Genomic DNA, 27,408 nt, shown 5'->3' with positions numbered 1-27,408 from the left:
AATTAAGCAAGCAGTAGTCTCTTATGGCATGCATTCACCATATGTGAGGCAACAAGTATAGTCATGGGTTACAAGATATAAGATAACCCAGAATGACTGAAGCCAATTAGTCTCAGCTGCCCTTGATATCAGGCCTCAAATTGAGTGGTGAGCAACATGGAGGGAAGAGGACAAACCACTTGAACATTAAGGCCAAAAGGAAGGTTATAAGGCTCCCTAAGATAAAATTCTTGGTGAGGGTCTTTATGCTGATGTAGACTGAAGCTGAATATGATGAACATATCTTGTCTCTATGCCAAACAACAGCCTTGAATGCTTGGGATAAAATTTAAGAACAAGGGAAAAGAATGGAGTCCTATACTAAATTGTTACAAGGTGTCAAGGAAAGTTTTGGTGTACTTTTGCAAAGATCTACTAAAGAAGTACAAATAGGGGTAGCAGATCAAAACAGTAGATGAATATTCATTTACTCTAGCTTGTGAGAGTGCTAATTTAGAATGCAAAAAAGTGCACACAGCCAATATTGAATCTTTTGGTTGTGACACAGTGGCATATGTAGGAGAAACAATCTCCAAATGCTTTAATTGTGGTAGAATAGGACATCTGAAAAGAAATTATAGACAAAACAATCCCAGAAATAATGATTCTTCCAGGATTAACTCAAACAGAAGGCCCCAAACTTCTGGATTATATAGATGATGAAGCAAAGGCAAACACTGTACCAATGAACGTAGATCAATCAGAGACATGCAAGGAAACCATTTACCATAAAAGTACTCCTTGTGGGGGTCTCTGGAAGGCCCCCGTGTCATAAGTCATTACCAGTCACTGTGGAGGACAATCCTCCCCAGAACAATTAGAAAATTCAGTGCCTATAGTAAAAAGTCATACTGCTCTTGATGATAGATAACTTTTGAAGGATGAATCAAATATTCATGGAGGAATAAAAACATATATTTTGGCCAACTTCAATAAATGATAAAAGACAAAAATTAAAAGTACAAATAAATAGCATTATGCTTGAGGTGTTCCTTGACATGGGGGCAGACATTACCATTATACCTCAAGAATCTTGGCATCCAAATTGGCCTCTACAAGAGTTCTAAGGGATTGAAGTCCTGTCTCAGGTAAAACCAAGCAGGAGATAGGTTGAATGTACAGGGCCTGAAGGACAAATAGAAGGCTGTGGCCATATGTGACTGATATAGCAATAAATTTTGGGGGGTCATGATTTATTGCAGAAATGGAATACCCAGATTAACATTTCTCCAGTATCAGATATGAACCATAAACAAACTTGTGCTTGTGGGAAAAAATATTGTAGGGCATTACATAAAAGAGATAACAATTATCTATACTGAACAATAACAGAATATAAGTGCCAAACTAACTGAAGAACCAAGAGCCCTACCCTGAAAGCGCCTGATTGACAAACCTGTCTGGATGGGGCATTGGCATATCACCTCTGAGAAGCTGGGAGCTCTAGAAAAGCTGGTTCAGGAATAACTAAATGCTAGACATATTGAAGAATCTGCCAGCCCTTGGAATTCTGTATTTGCTATTAAAAAGAAATGTGGAAAATGGAGAATGCTTACAGGCCTGAAAGCGATCAGTAAATTGATACAGGTAATGGACTCTCTACAGCCTAAGATGTGTTTGCTTTCTGTGATATCTAAAGAATGGAGTATTATAGTTATTTATTTAAAAGATTGTACCTTCACAGAGCTGGAGCACCATCTGTATAAACAGCACAAACCTTTTCCTAAGAGATCCTGTTTTCTCTCAGAAATAAATTAAATGTATCAAATATATCACATCCAGTGGTTATTGTTTTAAGAGGTTTGCAAAACAGGAACTCATCTTTAAAATTGCCAGAGAATTTTCAGGTCATACTTTGAAAACCTGTACTCCACAAAATTTGAAAATTCAAGGAAATGGACAAATTTCTGGATACTTAACAAAGCAGTCATCAAAAGCCTGCCCTGCCCCCCCCCCCAAAAAAAAATCCAGGGCCAGATGGCTTCAGTGAAGAATTCTACCAGAAATTCAACTTGTTCCACAAAATAGAACCAGAAGGTTAATTACCAAACTCTTTTTACAAGGCCACAATTCCCTTGGTACCCAAGCCACACAAAGACACAACTAAGAAAGAGAACTACAGACAAATAGCCCTCATGAACATTGATGCAAAAATACTCAATAAAATATTGGCAAATTGAATCCAAGAACACATCAGAGAAATCATCCACTATGATTTAATCTCAGCACCTAAGCAGCCATGGGTCTCTGCGTTAATTACCATTCACTGCAAAGAGAACCTTCTCTGATTAAGGCATGTAGTACTAATCTGTCTATAGGCCTAGACATAAACACTTAGAAGGCCATTTGGATCCATGTCCATTTAGCTACTCAATAGTTAAGTTCCTACCTATGGCCAAAGACCTCCTCCACCATGAGTTTTTGACTGACATTACAGTACCAATGAATTCCCTCCAGTGGAAGGGATCTCAAATTCAATCAAGGGAAGAAGAAGACCATCAATGGGATATATACAGGCTGCCCTACTCAGCCTCTACCCAGCCTCTAACCAGCCTCTGAGAAGGTCTGAGACTGTTGCCTCCCATGGCCCTAATTAGACTCTCCCCAAGTGTGCATGTGAGATCTCAGAGAGCAGGGATCCACCAGTGAGCCAACTGGGCAAGAAAAGCCCTGTTGACCACTCCTGGAAGGCACCACTCTCCCTGTGGAGTGGGGGAGTAGTGATTGAATGGGAGGGTGGTCATGGGGAATGGGAGGGAAGGAGAGAGGGATGTAGAAGGCACTGTGATCAATATTTAAAATAAGAAAATAAATAAATAATAAAATTCGCTTTTTCAGTACACCCAATGAGACCAACAATGTAAGAAACATAGTACTTCTCAGTCTTGAAAGGTCTAAAAAATATATATTATTTTCTGTAATATAACAACAGAACTTGCTTTCAAAATCAGTTGCTGGGGCAATTGCTTTAAAATCTTATATAGGGTTGTATTCCTATGAAATAGTCGATCATGTTTAGCTTTTGGAATAGGAAGATTGAAACTCAGGCACATTGTTTTAAATTTAATAATACCATCATGCTTTGTTATGGTTTAGTTTGTTTCCACTGATAATTTAATGTCTTGGAACTACATCATTTGTAACAATGGCTGTTTTTTTCCTACCAAAGCTGTACTTGACACAGCCTTATTTCAAAGTGTCTCTTGACACAGAATCTTTTCATCTTTTCTTTTTTTGTTGGTACTGTTACTCATTTGTTTACCTAACATCATTTAAAGCTTTGCTTTCTAAAACCAATAGATTTTGGTGTGGGAGCATACAGCAGATAGAAGTCCATCATTAATGACACCTCAGATCTGCCCTGATCTGCCTCACCACAGACATCTGTAATGAGGAAAAGAAATACAATTCTATTTCCTTTAAGGCAATGAGGATTCTCTGGCAAATATCTAGTAATTGTCTTCCTGCTACAATGCCTTTGGTTGTAATAACATAAAATTCATGATACAGACAAGGAAGTGTATTATCTTACAAGAATGATGTGACAGACTTTGATGAAGTGGAAGGCCTCACTCTCCCTGGGGAAGGCATGCAGGTGGGATTTGAATGTTGGTATGAAGGAAAGGGAGGATGGCAGGGACATGGAACTTGTATTCATATGTAAAATAAGATTGTATCTAAATAAAAAAATGCATACAATTTTCCATGGTGGGGGGTGAGATGAATCAGAACAGTTTTAAACTTCATACACAGGTTAGAACCAGCATTTGCATTCATGTTTGCCTAGCTTTAATGTTCAAAAATTCTTCTTTTTAATTTTGTATAATTCATGTATATGAGTGAACATCACCCTTTACAATGGTCACAAACCACATAAAATATCTTGGAGTAACACTAACCAAACAAGTGAAAAACCTTTATAGCAAGAACTTTGAGTTTTTAAAGAAAGAAATTAAAGAAGATACCAGAAAATGGAAAGATCTCCCATGATTTGGATAGGTAGGATCCACATAGTAAAAATGGCAATCTTGCCAAAAATAATCTACAGATTCAATGTCAATTCCCATCAAAATCCCAGAAAAATTCTTCACATACCTTGAAAGAATAATACTCAACTTTATGTGAAAAAACAAAATAACCTAGGATAGCCAAAACAACCCTGTACAATAAAGGAACTTCCAGAGACATCACCATCCCTGACTTCAAACTCTATTATAGAGCTATAGTCCTGAAATAAGCTTGGTATTGGCACAAAAATAGATAGGTAGACCAATGGAATTTAATAGAAAATCCTGATATTAACCCACACAGGTACGAACACCTGATTTTTGACAAAGAAGCTAAAATTATACAGTGAAAAATAAAGCATTTTCAACAAATTGTGTAAATGGATGCTGGTGTGTGATGGATGCATGTCTTTTGCCATGAAAAAAAAAAAAAAAAAAAAAAAAAAAAAAACCTTAACTACAAGTGCATCAAAGACCTCAACATAAATCCAGCCATGTTCAATCACTTATAAGAGAAAGTGGGAGGAACCATTGAACGAATTGGTACCGGAGACTGCTACCTGAATATAATAGCACAGACACTGAGATTGACTATTAGTAAATGGGACGTCCTGAAAATGAGAAGCTCCTATAAGGCAAAGGACACAGTCAAAAAAGCAAAATGGCAGCCCATAGAATGGGAAAATGACTTCACCAAACCCACATTTGACAGAGGGCTGATATCAAAAATATACAAAGAAATTGCAAAGCTAGTCACCCAAACATCAAATAACCATATTTAAAAATGTACAGAACTGCAGAGAGAATTCTCCAATAGAGGAAATCAAAAAGGCTGAAAGACATATAAGAAAGTGCTCAACATCCTTAACCATAAGGGAAATACAAATCAAAACAACTTTGAGATACCATCTTACTCCTGCCAGAATGGCTAAAATAAAAAACACCAAAGACAGTTTATGCTGGAGAGGATGTGGAGAAAGGGGGACTCTCCTCCACTGCTGGTGGGGGTGCAAGCATGAACAGCCACTGTGGAAATTATTATGGTGGTTCCTCGGGAAATTGGGAATCAGTCTGCTGATGTGGCAGAATTTGTAGATCCCCCATGGAAGATCTCACTTTCCCTGGGGAACAGAATGAGGATGGGATATGGGGTCGGGGAGGGGCAGGAGAGGAAGTGGGAACTGGAATTGAAAAAACAATATTGTTTCTAAGTTAAATAATAATGATGACAAATAAAAGAAACTGAGTCATCAGAGAGAAAAATATGATGAAAACATACAAAAATCAATTCAGCTTTTATGAAAAAGTAAGCCAGAAACAAATAAGAATTTCAACTATAACTTTGGCATATTCCTCAGGGCAAGTTCTTAACTTCCTCAGACTTTATTTTCTGCTATATTTTAATAAAATATGGTATACAATTAACATACATTACAACTCATATATGACATGCATTTTAAAGTTTAAAATAATACCAAGCAAAGCAACTTGGGTAAAATTTCTGTGGCTACAAAGGTAAAGTCAGATTCAGCTTACGTGTTCAAAAACTGCTAAAGGATATTAAGTAAAATTACATTCTATCACAATGTGCTCATTTCCCCCCCCCCCCCAGGAACAAATAGATCTTAGAAAACACGAAACTCACACTAGGTAGTTATTTCAGAAAATCAAATTATTCAGAACATGTCAGGTAGTTCCAAGAGTTGGTACAATCAGAATCTCACAGACCCAGATGAAGGAGAATGGCACTGGATCTTGAGGGTGGAGAGTCAGTATGCTTCAACAGATATTTTAGCATCTAGAAAAACATAAGCAAACCCCCAAAACACCAAGCTCTGTTGCCTTGTAAAACTGTCTTGTCCTGCCAGCTCCAGACATACAACAACTATTTATAATCACTTCTTAGTTGGCTGATTTGTTAGTATGTTTGTATTTCGAGATGTTTTCTAGATAATATTAAGTGTGTATTTCACTAGTTTGTCTACATAAATATTGATGAACACAATCCACCCTACCTGGGTAATCTCCAGACATACAACAACTATTTATAATCACTTCTTAGTTGGCTGATTTGTTAGTATGTTTGTATTTCGAGATGTTTTCTAGATAATATTAAGTGTGTACTTCACTAGTTTGTCTACATAAATATTGATGAACACAATCTACCCTACCTGAGTAATCTGCGTAGCTATAAAAGTTTCAGACTTCTCGGAGACAGAACATTCATTATTCAGTGAGATGCAACTCTTGGTGCATCTCCTATGTTCCAGTGGATGGGTTCATACCTATGAGTATATGGCCAACACAAATCGGATTCCCTTCATCACAGAAAGGACACAAAGTTTAAAGGAAAGAGTAGGCTGGAGGGTGGGGGTATTGAGACTTAGGGGACAAGTATGATCAAATAGAGTTCTATGTGTGTAAATGCATTTATCAAACAATAAATATGTTATTATTTAAAATATAAGATAGGTAAGTATATGTACAACATAGTCATCTTTATTCATATTACAATAACAGGACAGCAGCACATCTACAGTGCCAGCAATATGGGTATACAGTGATGGAACACAGAAGGATTTCTACTCTGATTGAGGTAAGTTTCCAGTCCCTCACTTGGAGGGAATATTCAACAGTGAAAGAAGATTTCTGAACATTTATATATATCTTAGCATAGTCCAAGCACTCAGGAGGCAGAGGCAGGTAGATTTCTTTCAGTTTGAAGCCAGCCTGGTCTATAGGGTGAGTTCAAGGACAGCCAAGGTCACACAGAGATACACTGTCTCAAAAAAAAAAATACCAACCAAACAAAAAAAAACAAAGCAACAACAACAGAATCTTAACCAAATGTAACTTACGATGGCTTTGAGGCTGAACTACGGTAATTAATAAGTCTTTTGAATTAAAATTAGTGATTTCTCTTAGATATATTTCCAAATCAAGAAAGAAGATATATTCTAGTTTGAGACCCTCATGCATTTATTTTCTTTTAAAAACATTTTAATACTTGTGGTTATACGTGTGTGTGTGTGTGTGTGTGTGTGAATTTGTGTCCATACTTGTCAAAATGGAAACCAAGAGTCAACCTAGTGTGTTGTACTCAGAGAACCCATTCACATCATTTGGGATATTGAGATTTTAACTGTCCAAAGCTACTAACCTATTAGGCTAGACTCACAGACCAGTGTATTACAGGGATCAACTATTCCTTCCCCTGCCAAGCATTGAAATGACAATCACAAATCACCATCTAAGCAATTTTAGCTGGGTTGTAAGAGTCAAACCACGAATCTCATGCTTGCAAGGTATCACTCTACTAATGGCTAAGTTTCTATCTCAAGATTTATTTTTCATACCTCAAATGTATTCATTACAAACCTATTCATTACATATACGCTAGAAAAAGTTACACAGAACTTTAAGGAAAAGGTAAAGTAGGTGATTTATTTGAAACATTTTGGTCTGAATTGCTATTGAAACTGTTTTTTCAAGAACTTCATCCAAATTTTAGGGATTGCCATAGACTGTGTTTCACAGATAAAGGGAGATACCCATGCAGTAATCCACATTGTCATAAAATAAAGAAAATCATTTAATGACATACAAAAATAATTTAAATTACAATTTATCTAGGCTGAAAATTGTGTCAGTGATAAATATTAACATGTTAAATATTCCATCTGCATATAAATACAGAATTACTTCATGGTCATGAACAAATGAGATAAACAAGCACAGATTTATTTAAAATATTCTATTTTAGGTGATGAGAGCTGTGAACCCTAGTCTGGGATAAGCACCAGTGGAATCATACATTCACTTAGCAAGGACCAAGCAGTTCACAGGACAGCATAGGAATTTGGAAAATTCCTCTCATTATATTGGTGATTCTTTGGGCACATTTTAGCTTTCTCAGTCACACATGTGATATCTGAAAATTTCCCAAGAAATTCTATTGATTCTTAAATATTTTCACTGAAGATTCAATAGGGGGCTAATATTTCTCAAATCTCTTATCTGAAATTACTAATTACAACCCTTAATCCCCAAATTCTCTGACTTATAGAAATAGTTAGGTACATGTGAGAAAAAAAAAAAAAGCACTTGAAACATTAACCATGTTTCAAAGTTCTGGAGCGAAGAGTAAGGAGTGTATACACAGAATAGGGGAAAAGTCTCAGGAATACACATAGTGCCAACTATTGAGAGTAAGTGTTCTGGTCACAAAGCATATGGAATCAATGATAAGATCTACTATGATCCAATGGGGGAAAATGCAATGTAAAATATAGGATGGGAAGAGCCATCATTTCCATACACAGGAGCTCACATGGTGTGTGTGACTTTTGTCCTTTGGGCTGTGAGGAAGTGCTGTAAATTATCCACCAGAGACATTCATTGCTATAGCATAAACTACATTTCACTTATTTTGTATTGCAAGCAAGGACAGAAGCTTTGTGACTCACATTAATGAGAATATTGTCAGATTTGATTTCTTTATTACATAAAAGTTGCTTCTCTCTGTCTCTCTCATTTTTGTTTGGTTTTGTCTTCATATTACATAGCGAGCCATGGCTTCTGGAATGCATTTCTTGGAACCACTGAGAAAAAATAATGGTCTAGCAGTAGAACTGTAGAAGTAGGGCTATCATTTCAATATGAAAGAGATATTTGATCAAGTACTTTATTAAATTGTCTCCATTAAAAACCCAGTTGGATCAAATTTTGTCCTATAATAAATAACAACACTTCACTCAAAATTGATTATATATATTTCCACTTAAAGGTAGATTTGACTGTACCTTTTCAGCTGACTTTGCTTCTGTTTCCATAACAGCACAGATTTCAAGAATACTTTTCAGGGAAAATTAATGCTTTTAGCTCTGTGTATTTCGACGATTCAGCAAAATATCTTGCTGAGTTGATGACACTTTCCTTGAGCCCAGCCAGTGTTTAATGAAGTTTCCTAGTCTCTTTGCAAGTGGGAGAAAGACCAGTGTTTCCTTAAGTTATCAACATATTGAAGTAGAAGACCTTAGACTCCAGTATATATTATTTCCTCTTTGAAAACAAAAGTCTCTTAAAATGGTTTTACGATATCAACAAACACCCGGAAAAGATGGAACACTTCCCTCCACAGTAAGATTGCATACTATGAAAATGTATCATTTAAATTCATATATGCAAGATTTATTAAAATAATGACTATGGCTTTAATACCATCATGACAGTTATTTTAAATTTTAGTGAAAAATGCATTCTATCTAAAATTCTGTCAAAGCCCATCACCTTATGAAACTTGATATTTCAAAGACTACAATTCCCATAGGCTTTTACTACAACAGTTTTATTTGAGCCATGCTTGGTGCATACCTACCTATAAAGGGAATTAGAAAATATCTGTTTATAGCCTCATTTGGAAGTGTAATGTCAATTACTTTGGAGATTAGGCCATTTATTTATGAACTTCCCCCAACCCCCTTCAGAATTCCCTCTCTGAGCCTTCTACTTGGTTCTTTTAATTATTTGTGTAAAAAGCTTGTGGGGAACACACACACACACACACACACACACACGAAACGAAACAATCACAGTGGAATACCTGCAAATCGGTGGGTGAAATTGTTTTGCAAGAAAAGAATCCTCTGATCGCAATGAACCGAGTTATACCAAGGTAGAGACACAAGAGAATGCCACAGCTCTGAATACAAAGCCATAATAACACATCAGGAGAGTCACATTCCACGAGGGATATCAGGAACAAGGCAGAAAATAATATATTTGCAAGGTGACAAAAAAGGTAAAGACAAATGACTTCTACATCTTAGGCCTTACTATTTCCTCCCATTTCTTTAAGCAGTAGCAGTTGGCTGGGAGACTGTGTAGAGTGTTGGATACTTTAAGTGTGTGGGAGTGTTTCTGTATGTGTGTCTCTCTGTGTGTTTGTGGATTTGTGTTAGGTACATGCATTTTCATGCTTCTGGATACAGAGGCTCAGAAATAAACTTGTTTCCGTTGCCCAAGGAGGAATAAACTGTTGATCCAGCTCACTAGCCTCTTTATTCTAGAAGAATACACTACAATATAGCCATGTGGAAAATGATGAAATATGAGGCTGTTGTGAAAAAGAAAACTTAGCTGGAGACCTTCCAGTAGAAGTTGGAAGAGTCTAAGAACACTAGTAACAGAAAGGCCATTGTCTCCTCTCACCCCTGACCTATTTGCCTTTCTAGAGTCAAGAAGTCTTCTCCTTGGAGCCCACAATCTCCAATGCAATTGTGGACACTTGCCCCTTCTAACCAGAAATGACACTAATATTTGTCTAAAACATTTCTCATTGAAAATCAAATATGCCCATCAGTAAAAAGTCACAAGTGAATGGCATAGTTTGAGAATAACATGAATAAAGATACTGTTTTTCATTTACTAATCCATTTAGTTTCCTCTCCTGTATTATTTAGAAATAGTTTTCTAAGTAAGTTCTAAATAGCATATAATGTCTAATATATTAACAATAACAAAATTTAAAAAGACAGCCACAACAAGATTTGATAGTTGTATGAAGAGTCAAAGAAAGACTAGTTTTTCATATGCCAAGAACTATATTGGAAACATCAGTAGTATAGATGGGCTAAATATAAAACAGCTTTACTCACTGTAGGGAGATAATTTTTAAGCTAAAAGTCTCATAAAATTTTGTTAAATAACTAAGATAACAGGATGTATCTTAGTTTACATGAAGCATAATATACAGTTTCATTTTTAATATAAATAATAGTTTTTTAACCTTATGACCTTATTGTTATTCTACTCATAAATGTTCAGTTTACTTTTCATAATTTTTGTAATTGTGTAGCCTGATACTTCTTTAGCATTATGTGTTTTTTCTTAGTATATTGCCTGATTTGTATCTGCCCTCTATGACTGGACCACTGGAAATGAATGGGCCGTGTTCAGTGCAGTACACCACGAGTAGTACTCTAGCTAGTGAATGTCCCCTAAAGCTATCACTTTTTTATTGGAAATGAATATAATACGTCTCTCTACTCTGTACTTTGATCTTTGATCTCTCTCATCAATTTTACTTTCTTTCTGATCCCAAAATTTAGTCATGTACAAATATCTTCTGTGTCTGCTGCTTTACTTGGCTTCTTTTTAATGACTCAGCATGATTTCATCTCCTTCTCTGGTACAAATATTTTTCAGCTCATTATTTGCCTAAGATATAGAATAAATATGTTTCCACTAGATGTAAGTAATAAAATTTAAAAGTGAAGCTCTAAATTTGGCACATATTGACTTTCCCTTTGTAGACTATGGAATCCTTTAGTTTGATATGTCTAACAAACCAGTCATTCAATCTTAGTTTAATAATACTCTATAAGTCTTTATTAATTTAAGGTTTAATTTTTGCTTTCCCCCCTATCTTCTACTTCTACTACTAATCCTGTTTTCTAATATCTACTTCCTAAGTTTCTGGGTTCTTTTTTTTTTTTTTTTTTTTTTTTTTTTTTTTTTTTACTGAGTACTTTTATTCCTAGTTGCAGTTAGTTATTTACCACTCTAAATGAGTAACAATTATAAATTTGTCTCACAAATTGTACAGTTTATTTGGGGGGATACTAAACTTTGAGATTTTAGCTATTTTTTAACTGACGTATCATTTTTACCTGACACATGCAAATTACACATGTGTCTTTATCATACACAGAGTCTTTTGAAATACAGAGTCAAACTAATTTAAAATATATTTTCTCCGGTTTTTGTAGTCAGAACACTTAAAATCTATTTTATTTCAAATTATTAAAATATAATACACTGTTCTAACAATAAGCTATCCAACATATCTGCAGAGTTTAACTGAAACTTTGTATCTTTTGAGCAATATCTCTTTACCCTTTATTTCCCTATCATTAATAATCTCCACTTGCATTTGCTGTATTGGAAATCTGCAAATTAAGCAATTGTCTCCTATATGTGCATCGCTGTCTTTGCTGTCCTGCTCCTTCGGTGACTTTCTCACACCGATCTTCAACTCTTCCATCCCTTCCCCAGTAACTGCTGAGATGGGGATGATATGTTGGAACTCCACTGCCTTCTCTTTTCCAATAAACGCAGAAAATCTGCAGGGTGCTGGAGCTACTTCATCAGTCCTTCAGGTTTAACTGGGGCACCTGCAAGTCCACCTTATTAACTTCCAAGAGTGCAGGTTTTGTCTTCGGTTCCTCTTTGTATAACTCCAGCTCTTTTGAAAGAAGTACTATAGTTTCAAAGGCAGTTATGTATTGAGTTACAGAAAGGAGCTGAAATCCAGAAATGTCAACAACAAAAGGCAGTCGTCTGGTTCTCTCTAAAATGTTGAGGAATTTGTGGCCGGTTCCTTTGCTCTTAAGTGCTCCTTCTATCAAACCTGAGAGATCAGCTACTGAAATCTGTTTGAAATCATAGTCTGTAATCTTTTTAAGTTCAGGCTTTAGCGTTGTAAATGCATAATCTGCGAGGAAGATTTTGCAGCATTTGGGAACCCCACTTGACCTACATCAGCTATAACTTTTAGGTCAAGGTGAATTACTTGCTTCTGGCCTTTCAAAGGCAGGAAATTTGTAGGTAATTTACCACCAAGGGACACCTCTAGAAACCAGAATTCTATCTTCTTCTTTATTGAGTTCTCCTAAAACTTTACCATTTTTATCAGTTACTGAAATACCCCCAGGCACAGGGATTTCACAGTCATTTTCTTTGGAGCCTTTCAGCGCACTAACTCAACTGTTTGCACCTGCTCAAGCCACAAACAGTTTCTCAGGATATTTGTTTTTAAGTTGTTTTAAAGTCATACAACCCAGAATTCACCATCTCTTTCACATTCTCCACCTAAATGAGGGTGACCCATTCCACCACTTCCTTCCTTGGTGAAGAGTTATCAATGAAATTTCCATACTTTCTCCACAAAGCACACCATGAGCGCGAACAGGCAGAACTCCCTCCCACTGAACCCACACAGACTTTTAGTTTTAGCTAGTTTTTATTCTGCTTTGCAATAAAAGGTGATTTGATATTTTGGGGTTTTGTTGATGGGTTTCAATATTGCCAATTCAGAATAGAATTTAGTATGGAACTTTTTTTATTCCAATAACAGAGTGATGGTCTGTAAAAAGATGCTGCTAATATTCCCAGACTTAACATTTCTCATTCTACCCAATGCCATGTTTATTTCAAGCCTTGTGATTCTTCACTATTTAGCTAAATTCAAGATAACCCTTGTTTGATAACTGCATCTTTATCTTTAGGTGAAACCTTCTGCCTGCCAACATTTTGTTCAGCATATTTTAGTAAAAAATTTAATATCTCTAGAGTTTTGCATCACTAGTCTCTGTTTGTTTGTATCTCTTTATGGGGTAATAAGGAACCTGCCTTCCCTGAAACATTCTTCTAGGGCAACAAAAGGGAAAAGAAAACAAACTAAAATTACATTTCCTAATAAAATCTTATCTACCAAAAACCACGTTCACTTCCAGAAGGAAGGAGAATATTCCCGAAGAAATGAACCAAGTTCTGGGAAGACTGTACTCAGGAGGGATGGGAAGAGGCTGAAGCCTGGGAAGAGTTGGAGCAGTGAACTTCAGAGGCAAGCTTGATGTTAGCTGCTAAGTCCCAGTGAATAAACATTTCCAAATAAGGCCAAGGGCTACGCTGTCTGACACACCTAGTACAAAGTTGGAAATGCAGAATATGGTAAGGTTTACTCTTCCTGGGTTGGGTGAATCTGTTGGAGGAATGAAAAGCTATAATTGATAGGTAATCAACTCTTTGGATTGAGACAAAATGACATCACCATTATTCAACCATGTTACCTATAATGAACATTCATTCATTTGATACTTACTAAAGACTTTCAATAATAATTCTTAGATTTTTTTTTCATGGTGTGTTACTAGTACTTCATATCCATTCACATTCTTCATTAAATCTATATTTTTGTACTGAGTTATAAAGTGAGAAGTATCCTTTACACATTCATAGACTTGTAAGATGTGATTTCAGACTTCATGTAACAATGTTTCTATAGCTAGCTCCTTGTGTAACCGTTTCTTTCAAGACTGAAACATTCCATGTTGCCCAGAAGCTCCTTAAAACAGAAAGAAAATAAGTCAACATAGTTTAAGGAAGTCCCTGAAACAAACCAGATTTACTGGCAACTCCCACCCAAAAATAAACAATAAAAAGTATTGAGAGTTACTCTCAGATGAGCCAAACTGTAAAGGAGATTCTGAGACAAGATGAAGAAGTCTGAAGGATGTAGAGACCAGCCAAGCTGACTGGAAGAGGCTTAGACTAATTAAACCATGAGGAATGGAAACTTTCCAACCCTGGGCTGCATGCAGGCTATGAAATATGCTTCTGGTTTTAAGCATTTGACAACTACCACCCATACTGGGGTTGCCGTTTGGTAATTTGCAGCTATCTGTGAGACTTTTCTGCTCTTCAACCATATTCTCTTAAATAAACCCAATAAAACTAATTGGTTTACCAAATTGGACTAGGTGGTATTCCTACTTCGGTCTGTTGTAGGTTTTCCTTCTGAAGGGAATAGACATGTATTGCATCACTCCAAAAAAAGTCCATCAGAGAACACATCCCAAAGGGCCATGTTAACATTATCAATGATCCAACTTTTAAGTCTGCCATTGTCTTTTATTCTGTCTATGGTAAAAAGGTTTATTCTGTCTATGGCATAAAAGTATGTATGCAGAGTATCTAGAAAGGAGATGATACATGGTAAGATATGAGTCTAGGCAGGAAACACCGTGGTTTATTTTGCAAACAAACATAAAAGTTGCCATATATATTTAGACAAAGAGTGAACTACTTGTAACTGTCTGGATTTAGATACATTTCAGATCAGTTTCTCTTGTGTACAAAACTATGACTTGAGAGGCAGGATTCAATATAAGGGAAACCCTTATGTTGTGTTTGGGAAGGCTATGATTTAAGGAAACATAATTTTGCTGATTAAGTTATTATTTTTGAAGTGTGTGTGTGTGGAGAGAGGCAGACAGAGAAAGAGAGGTCATAGGTCATCCTTGGGTGTTATCCTTAGGAACACCATCTGCCTCCTATGAGACAATGACTCTCAGAAGTCATTAGGTAGGCCATATTGGGTAGTCAGTGAGAACCATGGGACGCTTTGGGTTCAACCTTCTCAGCTCTTGGATTACAGGCATCAGCCACCATTACCTGCATTTTAGAATATGTCTAATGGAACTCAGTGCTTGTGAGTCAAGCATGCTGCTGATTGAGTGAAACATCCTGTCCCTATTTAAATGTTTTTGTGGTTTGTGGTTCTCAGATGTTTAGCTAAGACATCATACATGCTGGGAAATTACTCTATAACAGTACACCTTACTTTTGTTTATTTAATTTTTAGGAAATTCACAAATATTGCCAAATGTCAAAGTTAAATTAGAATGTAAAGCAAAAAGATTTCTAGCTTGTGAGATGGGATGGATGGAATTTTTATAATCTGAAGTGCAGAATACAGGGGAAAGAAATTAATTAGTAATAAGCATTTTTGATTTGCCGAGTTTAAATTTCTGTAGGACAGACAGAAGTCTGGGCTTGGAGGAGAAAGTAATTGCAGGTTGTAATTCAAAGTAATTACTTCAGTGATCATTTGAATATATTTCTGTGGATGATCCTGCTATCTCATCAGATGTGTGTTTAACCCTGTTAAACTCAGCACCAAATTTTTAAATGTTAAAAATGGATGAGAAGACTAAATGTTGTAATTTTGTATATAGAGCAATCAAAAAGGATACTGTATATTTCCTGAATGACTCACCAGTGATGAAGCTAATTAAGATTTAATTATCCCTTATAGTAAACATTAGACAAGGATGATTTTACTTCTCAGATATTTAGTGCAGAAAACTTTCTTTGGTTACACACACACACACACACACACACACACACACACACACACACACGTGATCTAATAAGAATAAAAGGTTTGCAATAGTTTGATACACAGCATGAATTTGAATACTAATGTTTATTCAAGCTATCTGGTTAAGCTTAATGTTTGAATCCTCTCACCAATCTGTAAAGTCAATGTGAGCCTTAGGAAGAGAAATTTTATCTGACTTCCTGATTCGGTTCTTTGATGTATCAATTGTCCCATAAAGTCAATAGCCACAGCAGATCTCAGAAGTTACACGTGTGGACAAATGAATGTGTAATTGGAGTTTGCATAGATGAGAGACAGAGTACCATGAAAGGAACCACAAACACGCACGCACACACACACACACACACACACACACACACACACACACACACAGACACCAGAGAGGGGGTGAAAAGAACAGAGAGAGAAAATGAATTTAAAAAATGCAATTAGTGGTGCCAGAGATTTTGTATATAGGGAACACAGATAATGATTACCTGCCCACATCTCGGGCTCAGGGCATTTCCAAAGCTCAGAATCGCATCTCATTCACTTATAGAGGCTCAGCTATAATGAGTCTACCTCACCCAGGATAAAAGAGAGATGACATTTACTGTTTTAGTATACTATTCAAGAATACTTAATAAAAGGAAATAAAGTGAAATTGCAGAGTATTTTGTTTGGAGTTCAGGCAACTTTTTGGGCAAATTACCACATTTAAGGGCTAATGTTATTTGAATGCCTAAAGGGAAAAAAGGCGAGGATTCCTAGGATTCCTATTCATTCAGGGATGAGGAGTGCTTTTTACTCCTGACATGAGATTGGCTTGAAAAGAAGCATAAATACTTTTTGTTAAATATATAGACTCAATTTCAAACATAGTTAACATATTTAAACTCTTCAAAATATGCTGCCACACTTTTCCACTTGATTAACTTATTCAGGAAAATCTCCACAACTTATTCAAGTAAAGTTAAATTGCTTAAAATGCCAATGTATGCTTGGCCTACAAAAAAGAGAATCTGAAACAAAATGTTCAACTTTGTTCTACATCCATAATAAGGTCCTGGGAAAGTAAAGATAACAGATGGCATTAATAGAAAGAAAGGAATCGTCTATACTGTAAGTTTCTGGTTCAGAAAATGTTTGCCAAAAAGTAAAACCCCCAAATATGCATGGGTATGCAAAAAACACATGATGATATGTGGCATTGTGATATGTGTATAAAAGACGTTTTCACAGAATGATTTTCAAACTTCTTTCATCTTTTTGAGACATACTATAATACTTAATATTACAGTCACTCTAGTATAAATCCCCAAACCAGACTTCTTTCTTTAATGAAGTTAAATGCAGTATTCTAAGTCCTAATTATAAATAGTATACATACATACATATGTATGTATGTGTAAATTCTATTATCCATACTAGAGAAAATTCTATGATATCAGTTATTGTACCGTAAAATAAAAGGTATTGCCTTTTTTATGATAATATATGCAAACAGAATCGTGGGACCCTGGGTAATTGTCTTTGTTGTACAATTAATTTCACATAATGATTTCCAGCCCCACCCAACATTCTTGGGTTTGGAGAATATTCTAATATGCATATGGTTGTACTTTGTTAGCCGTTTATCAACTTATAGACATTGACACTATTTCCATTTTTACTATTGTGTGAAGTGTTATAATAAGCAAGGGAGCATCAGTGACTTTTCTGTTTATTTTTTTATTTTAAAAATATTTTTTAATTTACATACCAACCCCTGTTCCCACCCTCCCTGTCTCCTGTCCCCCCCCACACACCTCGTCCCTTCCCACCCCCATCCACTTCTCAGAGGGGGTAAGGCCTTCCTTGGGTAGTCAACCAAGTCTGGTATACCAAGCTGAGACAGGACAAAGCCTTCCCCTGTACCAAGGCTGAGCAAGGTACCCCACCATATGGAGTGGGCTTTTCAATCTGTAAATTATTTTTTTTCCTGTTATGCCCAAAGTCCAGAACCCCCAAATACCACCAAGAGCCTGAATGGGGTGCAAAAGCAGATTCTTTGTTGTGGGTTAACTGGGGCTTTAAGTCCAGGTCTCAAGAAGGGCAGGGATGGTGTTTAGTGACCAGGCAAGAGGCGGTTCCTTGGGAAATTCCAAACCTGCATAGCTAATGAGTGTTTGAATTTCTTCATACAGTCTAAATGCTAACCCTTTGGCAATGACTACCCATTACTTGCTATTTATGTTGAGTGATTTCATTTTTATAACATTTCTATAAAAAACAGTTTACATAATGAAAGTGATTTTGCATAACCATAGCATATATAAATTTAATTAGTATTAGAAAGACTGCTTCCAAATAAAAAATAATCATTTCATCATTTTCAATGTTATGAATTCTTACATTTTTTTTGTTTTCTGCTGTAAGCAAATCTAATATGTTTTATTCATTAGAAGAAATGAAATCAGGACGGAAGCTCTGGGAGAGAAGATTGCATGTTAGATTGTCTCATGCCATCATGAGTTAAATAAATTTCTACAAAATAAATGAATATCAATCTGTAAATACTATTATTTGCTTCAGTAGAAGTCTAGTGGACTTTCATATCTGCAATAATAGCCTAAGCTACATTATTCTTTCTGTGATGCCAAATTTTAAGAGTTGGCTAAGACCTGCCTTTAAGTCATGTGTTATTAGCAGTGACTTAGATTCTAGGGGAGAAGTATTGGTAGGGTGTTATCCTTCTGACATGCTCTTATTGTACCTCATAGATATCCCCATTTAAAGCGACATTGAAAAAAAGATTCCACAATGCTGCGTTCTCATCCTAGCAAAGATTCAGTGGAGGTGATAATGAACGTCATAATAACAGCTTTATAAACTTCCTCTCTATTGTGTTCAATAGAGAATAACAATAATAACAGTAATATTAGCACTTAAATATGTAAACAGTTTTCTACACACTTTACATATTATCGGTATTAATCTTTCGGTGACACAAAACCTGGCCTCAGGTAGTTGAACACTATCAAGAACATTATCATTATCCTCTTACGGCAGCATTAGTATGAACTGTTATGCACACAGGTCTCTAGATTTTTATTTCCCCTTCCTCTGTACATTGTTTTGCCTTAAATGGGTCTCTTCAAAAATGAAGGTGATTCTAATGTGCTGACATTAAGACAAGAAGCTTTTAAAGGTTTGATCAGGCCATGAACAATATCAGGCAATTTCCCACACTGCTGACTTCGAGGCTCCAGCATTCCTCTGATCTTCAGTCCCTGCAATGTGTCATCCCTGATTTTCTCAGACTATGGGACTCTAAGAAGGTTTTGTTCTTTAAAACTCACCCAATTTAGATACGTTGTTGTACAGAAAAATAACAACGACAACAACAACAAACCTAAGAAACACACAAATAGAATGTGTGTTTTTGCAGAAATGGCAATATGATTGCACATATATTAAGAGGGCCCATAGTACATGCTGGTCGGACAGCTTTGTGCTATCTAAGTCAAGACAGTCCAGGAATCATAACTGTGTGAGATTAGGTTTATATTCAGAGTGACGTTTCAATTTAATTAATAGTCCATCTCCCTGCTATCCTGTGTGTTGATGCTTAGAAATTTGCCACAGTGAGTATTTGAAAAACATTGTCAAATACAGTCAGACCTTAATGTGATGAATTTAATTTCATTTTACTGTACGCCACCTTGTAAGATCATTATGCATATCAATGCATCAAATCTGCCTCGAAGACAACGTGGCTGTGTAAAATTTCACAGTACATGATGAGGCAGCAGTCAGAACAACATGAACCACCATAGTAAGAAGCAAGGTCCAGAGCTGGGACTTTTACAGATCACTGTTTCCAGGCGTTCTACAGGAATCCATAGAGAGTTGAGAGGTGTGGTTTGTCTCTTTTCAGGATTCAATGGACACTTAGAGTCTTTGTCCTTATGGGTGACTAATGATTTTAGGGCATAGGTAAAAGCAGTGTCATAAGCATGCTGTATCCCTTCCCTACAGTAACAGTGCAGCTCACACTCCATAGTAGAGAAGACCAGTTTTTACAATGAAGCTAAGTCACCTTCTCAATTTTCAGACATGGTGACGGGCAGAAAATCACTCTTGTTTTTACAGATGGGTGTGCTGGCTTATCTCTGCTTGATGCTGTTGATAGGGCATTGCTATGTGACATGAATTCTAATAGGCCTTAGCAATAAAAGCCCAGAGTCAGGTATAAGGGAAAATGCTGAAAGACTAGAGAGACGAAGGAGTAAGTTACTTCATTAACTTCCCAGCCAAAAACAGACTGAGCACCTGTCTCCTCCAGACTTATAACTTCCTCTCTCTGCCCAGCCATGCTACTTCGTGCCTGTACAGACATCCAGGCCTCTATAGTTAACTAGTGGCTAGCTCTTCTCTGAGATATTCAGGTAAGCTTTTTTTGTTAAAGAATAAACAAGATATCACTACATTGTTACACAGTCCTGACTCCAGCTACAGTTTCATTTTGCCTCTATTCCTGTGATGGTATGTAAGAGAGTAGAAAATTTGAGTCACATTTTCCTGACATTTCTACATTTACCGTATTTATGCTTTTTTTTTTGATCCTTCTGTCCTTCTGTATTTATGCTTTTTTTTAAAATCCTTTCTCTTAATTTCCTTCCTCACTTTCTCTTTTTCTTCCTTTTTTTTTTTAATATGTCAAATCTCCATAAATTCCCTAAACACTGAATTTAAAAAACAGCTTCCAATGTTATAAAATATTTTACCTATTTTCTCCAGGTGTAAAAGTCTAAATCGTCATGCGATGGTCTCTGACTTTTGCCGGTTTATCATGATTATTAATATTTAAACAAATTACTTGCACAAACACTAGAGTATAAACTCTGAAGATTGGCTCCAATTTGGAAATATTTAAGCTGCTATTCCGTACCACAACATTTTATGGAAATTTGACAGCAGACTTAACTTAATGGACACACTAAGTTTCTAGTCTGCTGGAAGGCATACTGGGAAAGAAAGCACAGTATTTTGCATTCATGCTCAATAATTGCTACAAGCTGTAATGACTGTGGCATGCTGAACTGCAATAAACACGAAGCTATCTTCTCCCTGTCCGTGCTTTGTATGCTCTTGGGATGCCACACCATACCAGGAGCTCTAAAATATTATTTAACCTGATACAATCCCCCGAATTAATTGCGAAATACGTGATCACCATGCAGGAGAGAACGCTAGAAGTCCCGTGAGGAAACTGTGTCCTAGATTTGTAAAGCAAGAGATGGAGGTGTAAGGACTTCCCCTTAGCTGACCCAGGAAGTAGCCATTAGGACATATGGGAAGCTGCCATTCTTCATCTTGTATTAAGTATCATGTAACATATAGGCCTCAAAAGAAACATGAAGAAAGAACTGGAAAATGAACACACACTCTCTCAAAACTAGAAACAAAAAAAGAAACTTTGAAAATGGTCATTCTGAGCATTTTTCCCCCTTCAAATTCATCCATGTTTTTCTCTCCTGTACTTACTATTACTTGTGTTTATACCATTGACTACGTGGTGGGCACACGCCGCTCAGTCAGGTCTGTATCGATTGCTGTATTATAACTTATGATATGATCCATGCTTTCATTGCCTCTTGGTTATTATGTGTGTTATGAATTTAAAGAGAAGAAATGTATGAAGCATCTTTAAACAAAGTGATGGGAATTGGCAAATAATAAATGCGAAATTTTGTAAAAGTTTCTATTCATGAAAGATTATAACAATGGCAGGGCGATCGTGGTGCACACCATTAATCTCAGCACTGGAGAGGCCCAGGCAGGTGGATCCAAGGACCAGAGAAGTAGTAGCAAGCAGGTTTCTATTACTTGAAGACTGGGCTGGACTTCATAGTGAATTGCAGACCACCAACGGAAACATGGTGAGGTCCCACCTCAAAATTTAAAAAAGAAATCATACCAATATTTTGTGGCATTTTTGCTCATAAAGAATTACAATATTATATTGTATATAGTACTTGTCATAAATCTACCCCTTTTTGTAAATCTGCTGGACAGTAAATTAGTGAAATGCTCTGTTTGAATTAGTTGTCATTAATAGTTACTAACATATGTAGTTGAATTTTGATGGGATAAAAGTAACTGTATATACTGATGAAATCAATAACTGATTTCAAAGGGCAAAGGGCAGCCCCACAAGGAAGAACTCTGGTGGACACCACCTGCATTGGTTACTTTTCTTGTTGTATGTCATATTCTCAATGGCCACATAGGAGATGAGGGTTTTATATTGGATCGTTGCTTGAGTTTCAGTTCATTATGGAGTGGAAGGCTTGGCAACAAGATTGAACAGTGCCTGATCATTGAATCCACAGTCAGAAATCAAAGAGAGATGAATGCTGCTCTCCTTCTCACATCATCCTTTTTACGCAGCATGGAACTGGGGTGCTGTGTCTCTCATCAATTCAGTGTTCCAGACCAACCACTGCAATGCTTTATCTAAAAGATCACAGGTAATATTACAAGCAAAAGGATCGATGCCGTGGCAAATTTTTTCTCAAATAAAGCATCAAGAAGAGTTTCTTACTATTGTGGTTCTACCATATTCAAAGAAGCGCTTGACCAAAAATACAACCAGGAGAATTCTCAGGCAAACAAGACAGTCTGGACCTCATAGTCAATTCTGGATCACCAAAGGAAACTTGGTGAGAACATTCCATTAAGTGACTTCACTAAAACCAAAATATCTTGAAAGACAAATGAATGAGAACTCTCTTCCATTAAATTATAGTTAAATAAAAAGAATCATTGTCTAAGGGGAAAGAAGATTGACAGACTATCAAGATGTTCTTGTTTATTGACTGTCCTGAAGTTGAAGAGGAAATTTTCCAAAATGTATAGAAAGATCACAGTCTTGAGGTAATACTGCCATGTCCTTGGCTTCAACTTAAATTATAAAATTCTTGTCCTCTAACATATATGTTGAAATTGTGAGAAAATCACATATTTTCAAGTGAGAGGCATAAATGAACTTAGAACACGTCTATTTATGCTATCTTTATTTTGCTATCTTGTCAATTATAACTGTAAAACTACAGGTTTTTTTTTGGGGGGGAGACAATAAAAATCAACTTCATTCTAAAGTAACAATTAAAGAGATGTGAATTTTTTGGTGGATAGTCTACAATTTGCATCTAATTTTCAATTACATTAAAATATGAAAACCATGAACAGAAATTGTTACCCCAATTTATCTACACTCAATGTTCCTTGTGACCTTTATTTTACACAGAAAGGAACAGACATCAGCCCTATGTCAAAAGGCACCAGAATGAATAAAACACAATGCATTTGTCATGTATGTTTAAATGCTTCCTAGATAAGCTGCATTATTTTATAAGACAAGAGTTGGTCACATTCCAATGAAAGCACAAAAGCAAGAATATATATTTTGGGCAGTTCAAATTGGTTATAACCTTTTTTTTTGGAAATGAAGTTGAATATATAGGGAAATGAGGTATTCTTGGAAAATTTTGGGATGACAAGTATTATCAAAGTACATTGTATAAAATCTGAAACACTTACAGAAGTAGTTAAGAACAAAATACCTCATTCACTGGAAAGAAATACTGAGATGATGACTTTTCTCTTAGTATGTTTTATGAATATTATTATTGATGTATAACTTCCTGTATTAGTTTGTATTTGATTCCTTTATTCATTAAATATCTATCAGGCATCAGGCACACCTCTTAGTTATAACCGAATGAAGTTTAATGCTGAAATTAGCCAGCATTGGCAAGATGAACCACCATGGCTTTCAGAGGATTGAAAGTTACTTTCCAGGCTTGAAGTCAGTTTTTCAGAGATACTATTTACCACTTGGTTTATTTCTTCTGTTTTAAATATAAAATAACAAGTAACAATTTTTAAGATGCCAAAATCTATGGTAAGTGGTTTTTGTAACTTCAAGTCCATTTCCCAGATGATGGTATTTCATTAAAATAAAAGAGCATTTCCCCCCAATGAGTAGGAGTCCTTTCAGTTGTCAAAATGTTTTTCCTAAAAATGTTTTCTGATCCTAAGAGAACTAATCGTTTGTGTGTGTGTGTGTGTGTGTGCATATATATATATATATATATATATATATATATATATATATACATACATATATATATATATATATATATATATATATATATATATATATCTTATCATTTCCACCACTAATCTTGAAAGTTACTTTTGAGGCTTTTTTTTTAAATATCTTAGCATTCTATTTATGCTAAATTATTTTGATATATGCATACATACAAAGAAGAACATTGCTTTATGTCAGCCTGTGAATGTGTCTGGTGTCATGGGAAAAAGTCCTTGATCAAATACTAGTTGTATAGTTTGCTTAGGTTTTCATCATGGAAAGCCCTATTAAAGCTGAGACTGTTGAAACCTTTTTATCAGGAATCTAATTACAAACACAAAGATGTAAGCAATCAATGCAACAGGGCAAAAACAAACAAACAAAAAACCCAAAATCCAACCAATAAGCAGAGCAGCTGGCCACTTGTCCTGCATGTAAACATCACCACAAGCAACGCATGAGAAGGTAGCTCTCAGGAGCTGTGGGAAAGGAGTCTTATAGGTATTGCACAACTCACAGAGCAAACTGGGGCAAATTTCACCACAGCCATAAAGGGACATATCAATATTGGTGTCAGAGCCACTAAGGGTTCTCAGGTTAAGATGTGCTGACACCACATCACTTAGTGTCTGTAATGGGGACAATTAATCAGACAGTAGCAGGCATTAGACTGACATGGATCATTTCCCACAGATGTAGAGCAATGACCAATGTCATAAATCAAGATAGAAAATGTACGCATGGGCTTCAAAGAAGGGAATTTAAAAATTGTGTTCTCATAGTACTTCTTATTGTGACTATAAAGGTGTTCAACCTAACATATCCAGTATGAAATATATATATATCCAGGTTAATCACCAACAAAGCAAAAAAATTTAAATTAACAAACCCATAAGGCCTCAGAAATATGAGTATACAATTGCACCAGAACAAGGATGATACTAACGGAAATCCCAAAGTGGATGGCAAAAAGTCCACACGCTCTCAACCCTACAGAAAGAACTATGGTTAACTAAAGAATCTGTCACTCCCCAGGAAAGAGCACAGTGCCGTACACTCAGCCATAAAAATATAGAGAGAAGAAATATATGGATCAAGCAGTCTACATTTAGAGAAATACATTTGCTTATGCACTCACATGTACATGCACACACACACGTGTGCGCGCACACACACAAGCACAAGAGCACCGGATTAGTGTCAACTTGTACTTTTGTACTGAAGAAAGGACCATTTGTCAAATTCTCATACTCTTTGAGAGAGTTATATGCAGCCATCACAAATACATGTATTTAAGTAGTAGTACTAAATAGCAAAAAACTCTCCCAGAAATTTTTGCGAACATGTTAGGCTGAGTTATACCAATTCTTGAGGTTTTGACTTTGATCCATACAAAGGAAATTTTTGTGGTGCTCTAAAGTACATATCATACTCTGTGCAAAGGCCATGGGTGAAAGTGTCCTGTCCTTTTTAGCATAGGACCGAGACGTCGATTTGCTTTCTGTTATACACTGTCACGTTCATTAAGGAATGCCTGGACTAGCCAAAGGTGCAAATAACCTAAGTGTCATCAACTGATGAATCTGTAAAGAAATGCAATAGATATGCACAATAAGTGACTGCCTACAAATTGGAATTCTGGCTGGGAAAGTAAGTAATACCAAGTCATTTATCACATCACAGATGGAGATAGAGATTGAGGTTAACTAAAATAAGCCAGTAACAGAAAGACATGTGGCCACATGGCATCACTCACACATAGAATTTGAAGTTTACTATCAGAGAATCAGAGAGCAGAATGCTGAATCAGAGGTGAACACATTGCCTGTGTTGGAGGAAATGTGGATGGGTAGGCACTGAGTTACAGGTAGGTAGAATTATTAATGGTGAGATTGCACACTATGGCAGCTATTTCTAAAATCAATGTAGTGGTAATATCTTAAATCTGAAAGAAGTGATTATGAAAGTGTTAACTTTTAGGACATATGGCTGATTTAAGGAAATAAAGCATACATGTTATGCTGACTTTCACACTGTGAAGCAAATGTTTTTAAACAGAACTAGGGTGCTGAATACTCAAAAATTAAAAAGTATAAATAACTAGAAATATTAAAGAGATGACCATAGTTCACATGAAAAGCAGAAGTATGTTTAGATTTTTAAAGACCAATCCATGTAGTGGAAAGCAATTATAGTTTGCTATTTCTATAGACATAACACACAATAATAACAAATTCTTAGTTTCAAAACTGGCATATGATGTTTTTCTGTCATCTCTAGTAATTTTAAAACGAGAACTGTCTATTGATCTGTTCTTTCTAATGTAGCTGTGTAGAAGAAATCACTACCACATGAGATCTTGTAGAACATTTGCTGACTCTCTATTCACACCATTCCTTTTTAATCCCAGCAGCCTTTAGCTATTTTCTTCTTTTGATAATATCAGTGTAACTGTCATTCTTAAATTATGCTTAACACTTTCCTTAAAATATTGTGAAATTGTCATTATGTAACAGAAGGAAGGACTAAGGTGTACAAAAATAATTTTTCTTAAAAACATTTGTGAGGGTGTAATTCACCAAATGGAAATTGTATATTCCAATATACTTTTTCATTCTGTTCAACAAGTTGTATGACAAGAATTCCAATCAATTTGGACAGGTTTTCACTACCACAATAGAAAATCTATAAAAATCAGTAAACATTTTCTACTTCACACCTAGCTGCCCTCTCTGTACCTAAGCCATAACTACTAGAAAATTACTTCTGGCTTTATGGCTCCTGTATATTTACCTACACTTATAATTTATAAAATATTTTACATAGCATAGAATAAAAGTGTATTAATCTAATCACTTTTCATTGTAACACACTAAAAGAATTATTCTTGATAACTCTCTCAAGGGACTCTGATAATTATCCAGTCTGTGCGCTGTTGATCTCCACATTTGAAAACTCGGAGATGCTTAGGAGGTGAACAGGAGGTGGGTGTCTGTTAGCGTATGCTTGGGCATCACTATGGAACAAGTGTGATTGCAAGAGTCAATAGAAACAGTAGAGTGGAGATATCCAGACTATCAAAGATGGTTGTCTGTTTGTTACGATGCCATATCCAGTTCAGAGCATCCAAACTGACACATTGGTTATCACACTCACTTCAGTTCTAAGTTTGGAACAGAGATCCATTCTCTGTTGTGTGTGTAATAGAGACAGTGTCAAACTTTCTCTCAAGATATTATATAATAAAGTGTTAGAGAGAAAAACAGAAAAATGAA

The 27,408-nt window shown here is 35.9% G+C and overlaps 1 pseudogene; it reads right to left on the bottom strand.

The window, feature by feature from the left end:
• Positions 1-11,959: 11,959 nt before the first annotated feature.
• Positions 11,960-27,408, bottom strand: part of LOC127230911 (GTP-binding protein 10-like) — a 47,146-nt pseudogene continuing 31,697 nt past the window's right edge.

The sequence above is a fragment of the Phodopus roborovskii genome, unplaced genomic scaffold (genome assembly GCF_943737965.1).
Source record: "Phodopus roborovskii unplaced genomic scaffold, PHOROB, whole genome shotgun sequence".
Taxonomy (NCBI): domain Eukaryota; kingdom Metazoa; phylum Chordata; class Mammalia; order Rodentia; family Cricetidae; genus Phodopus; species Phodopus roborovskii.
This window is presented reverse-complemented; position numbering and strand designations above follow the sequence as displayed.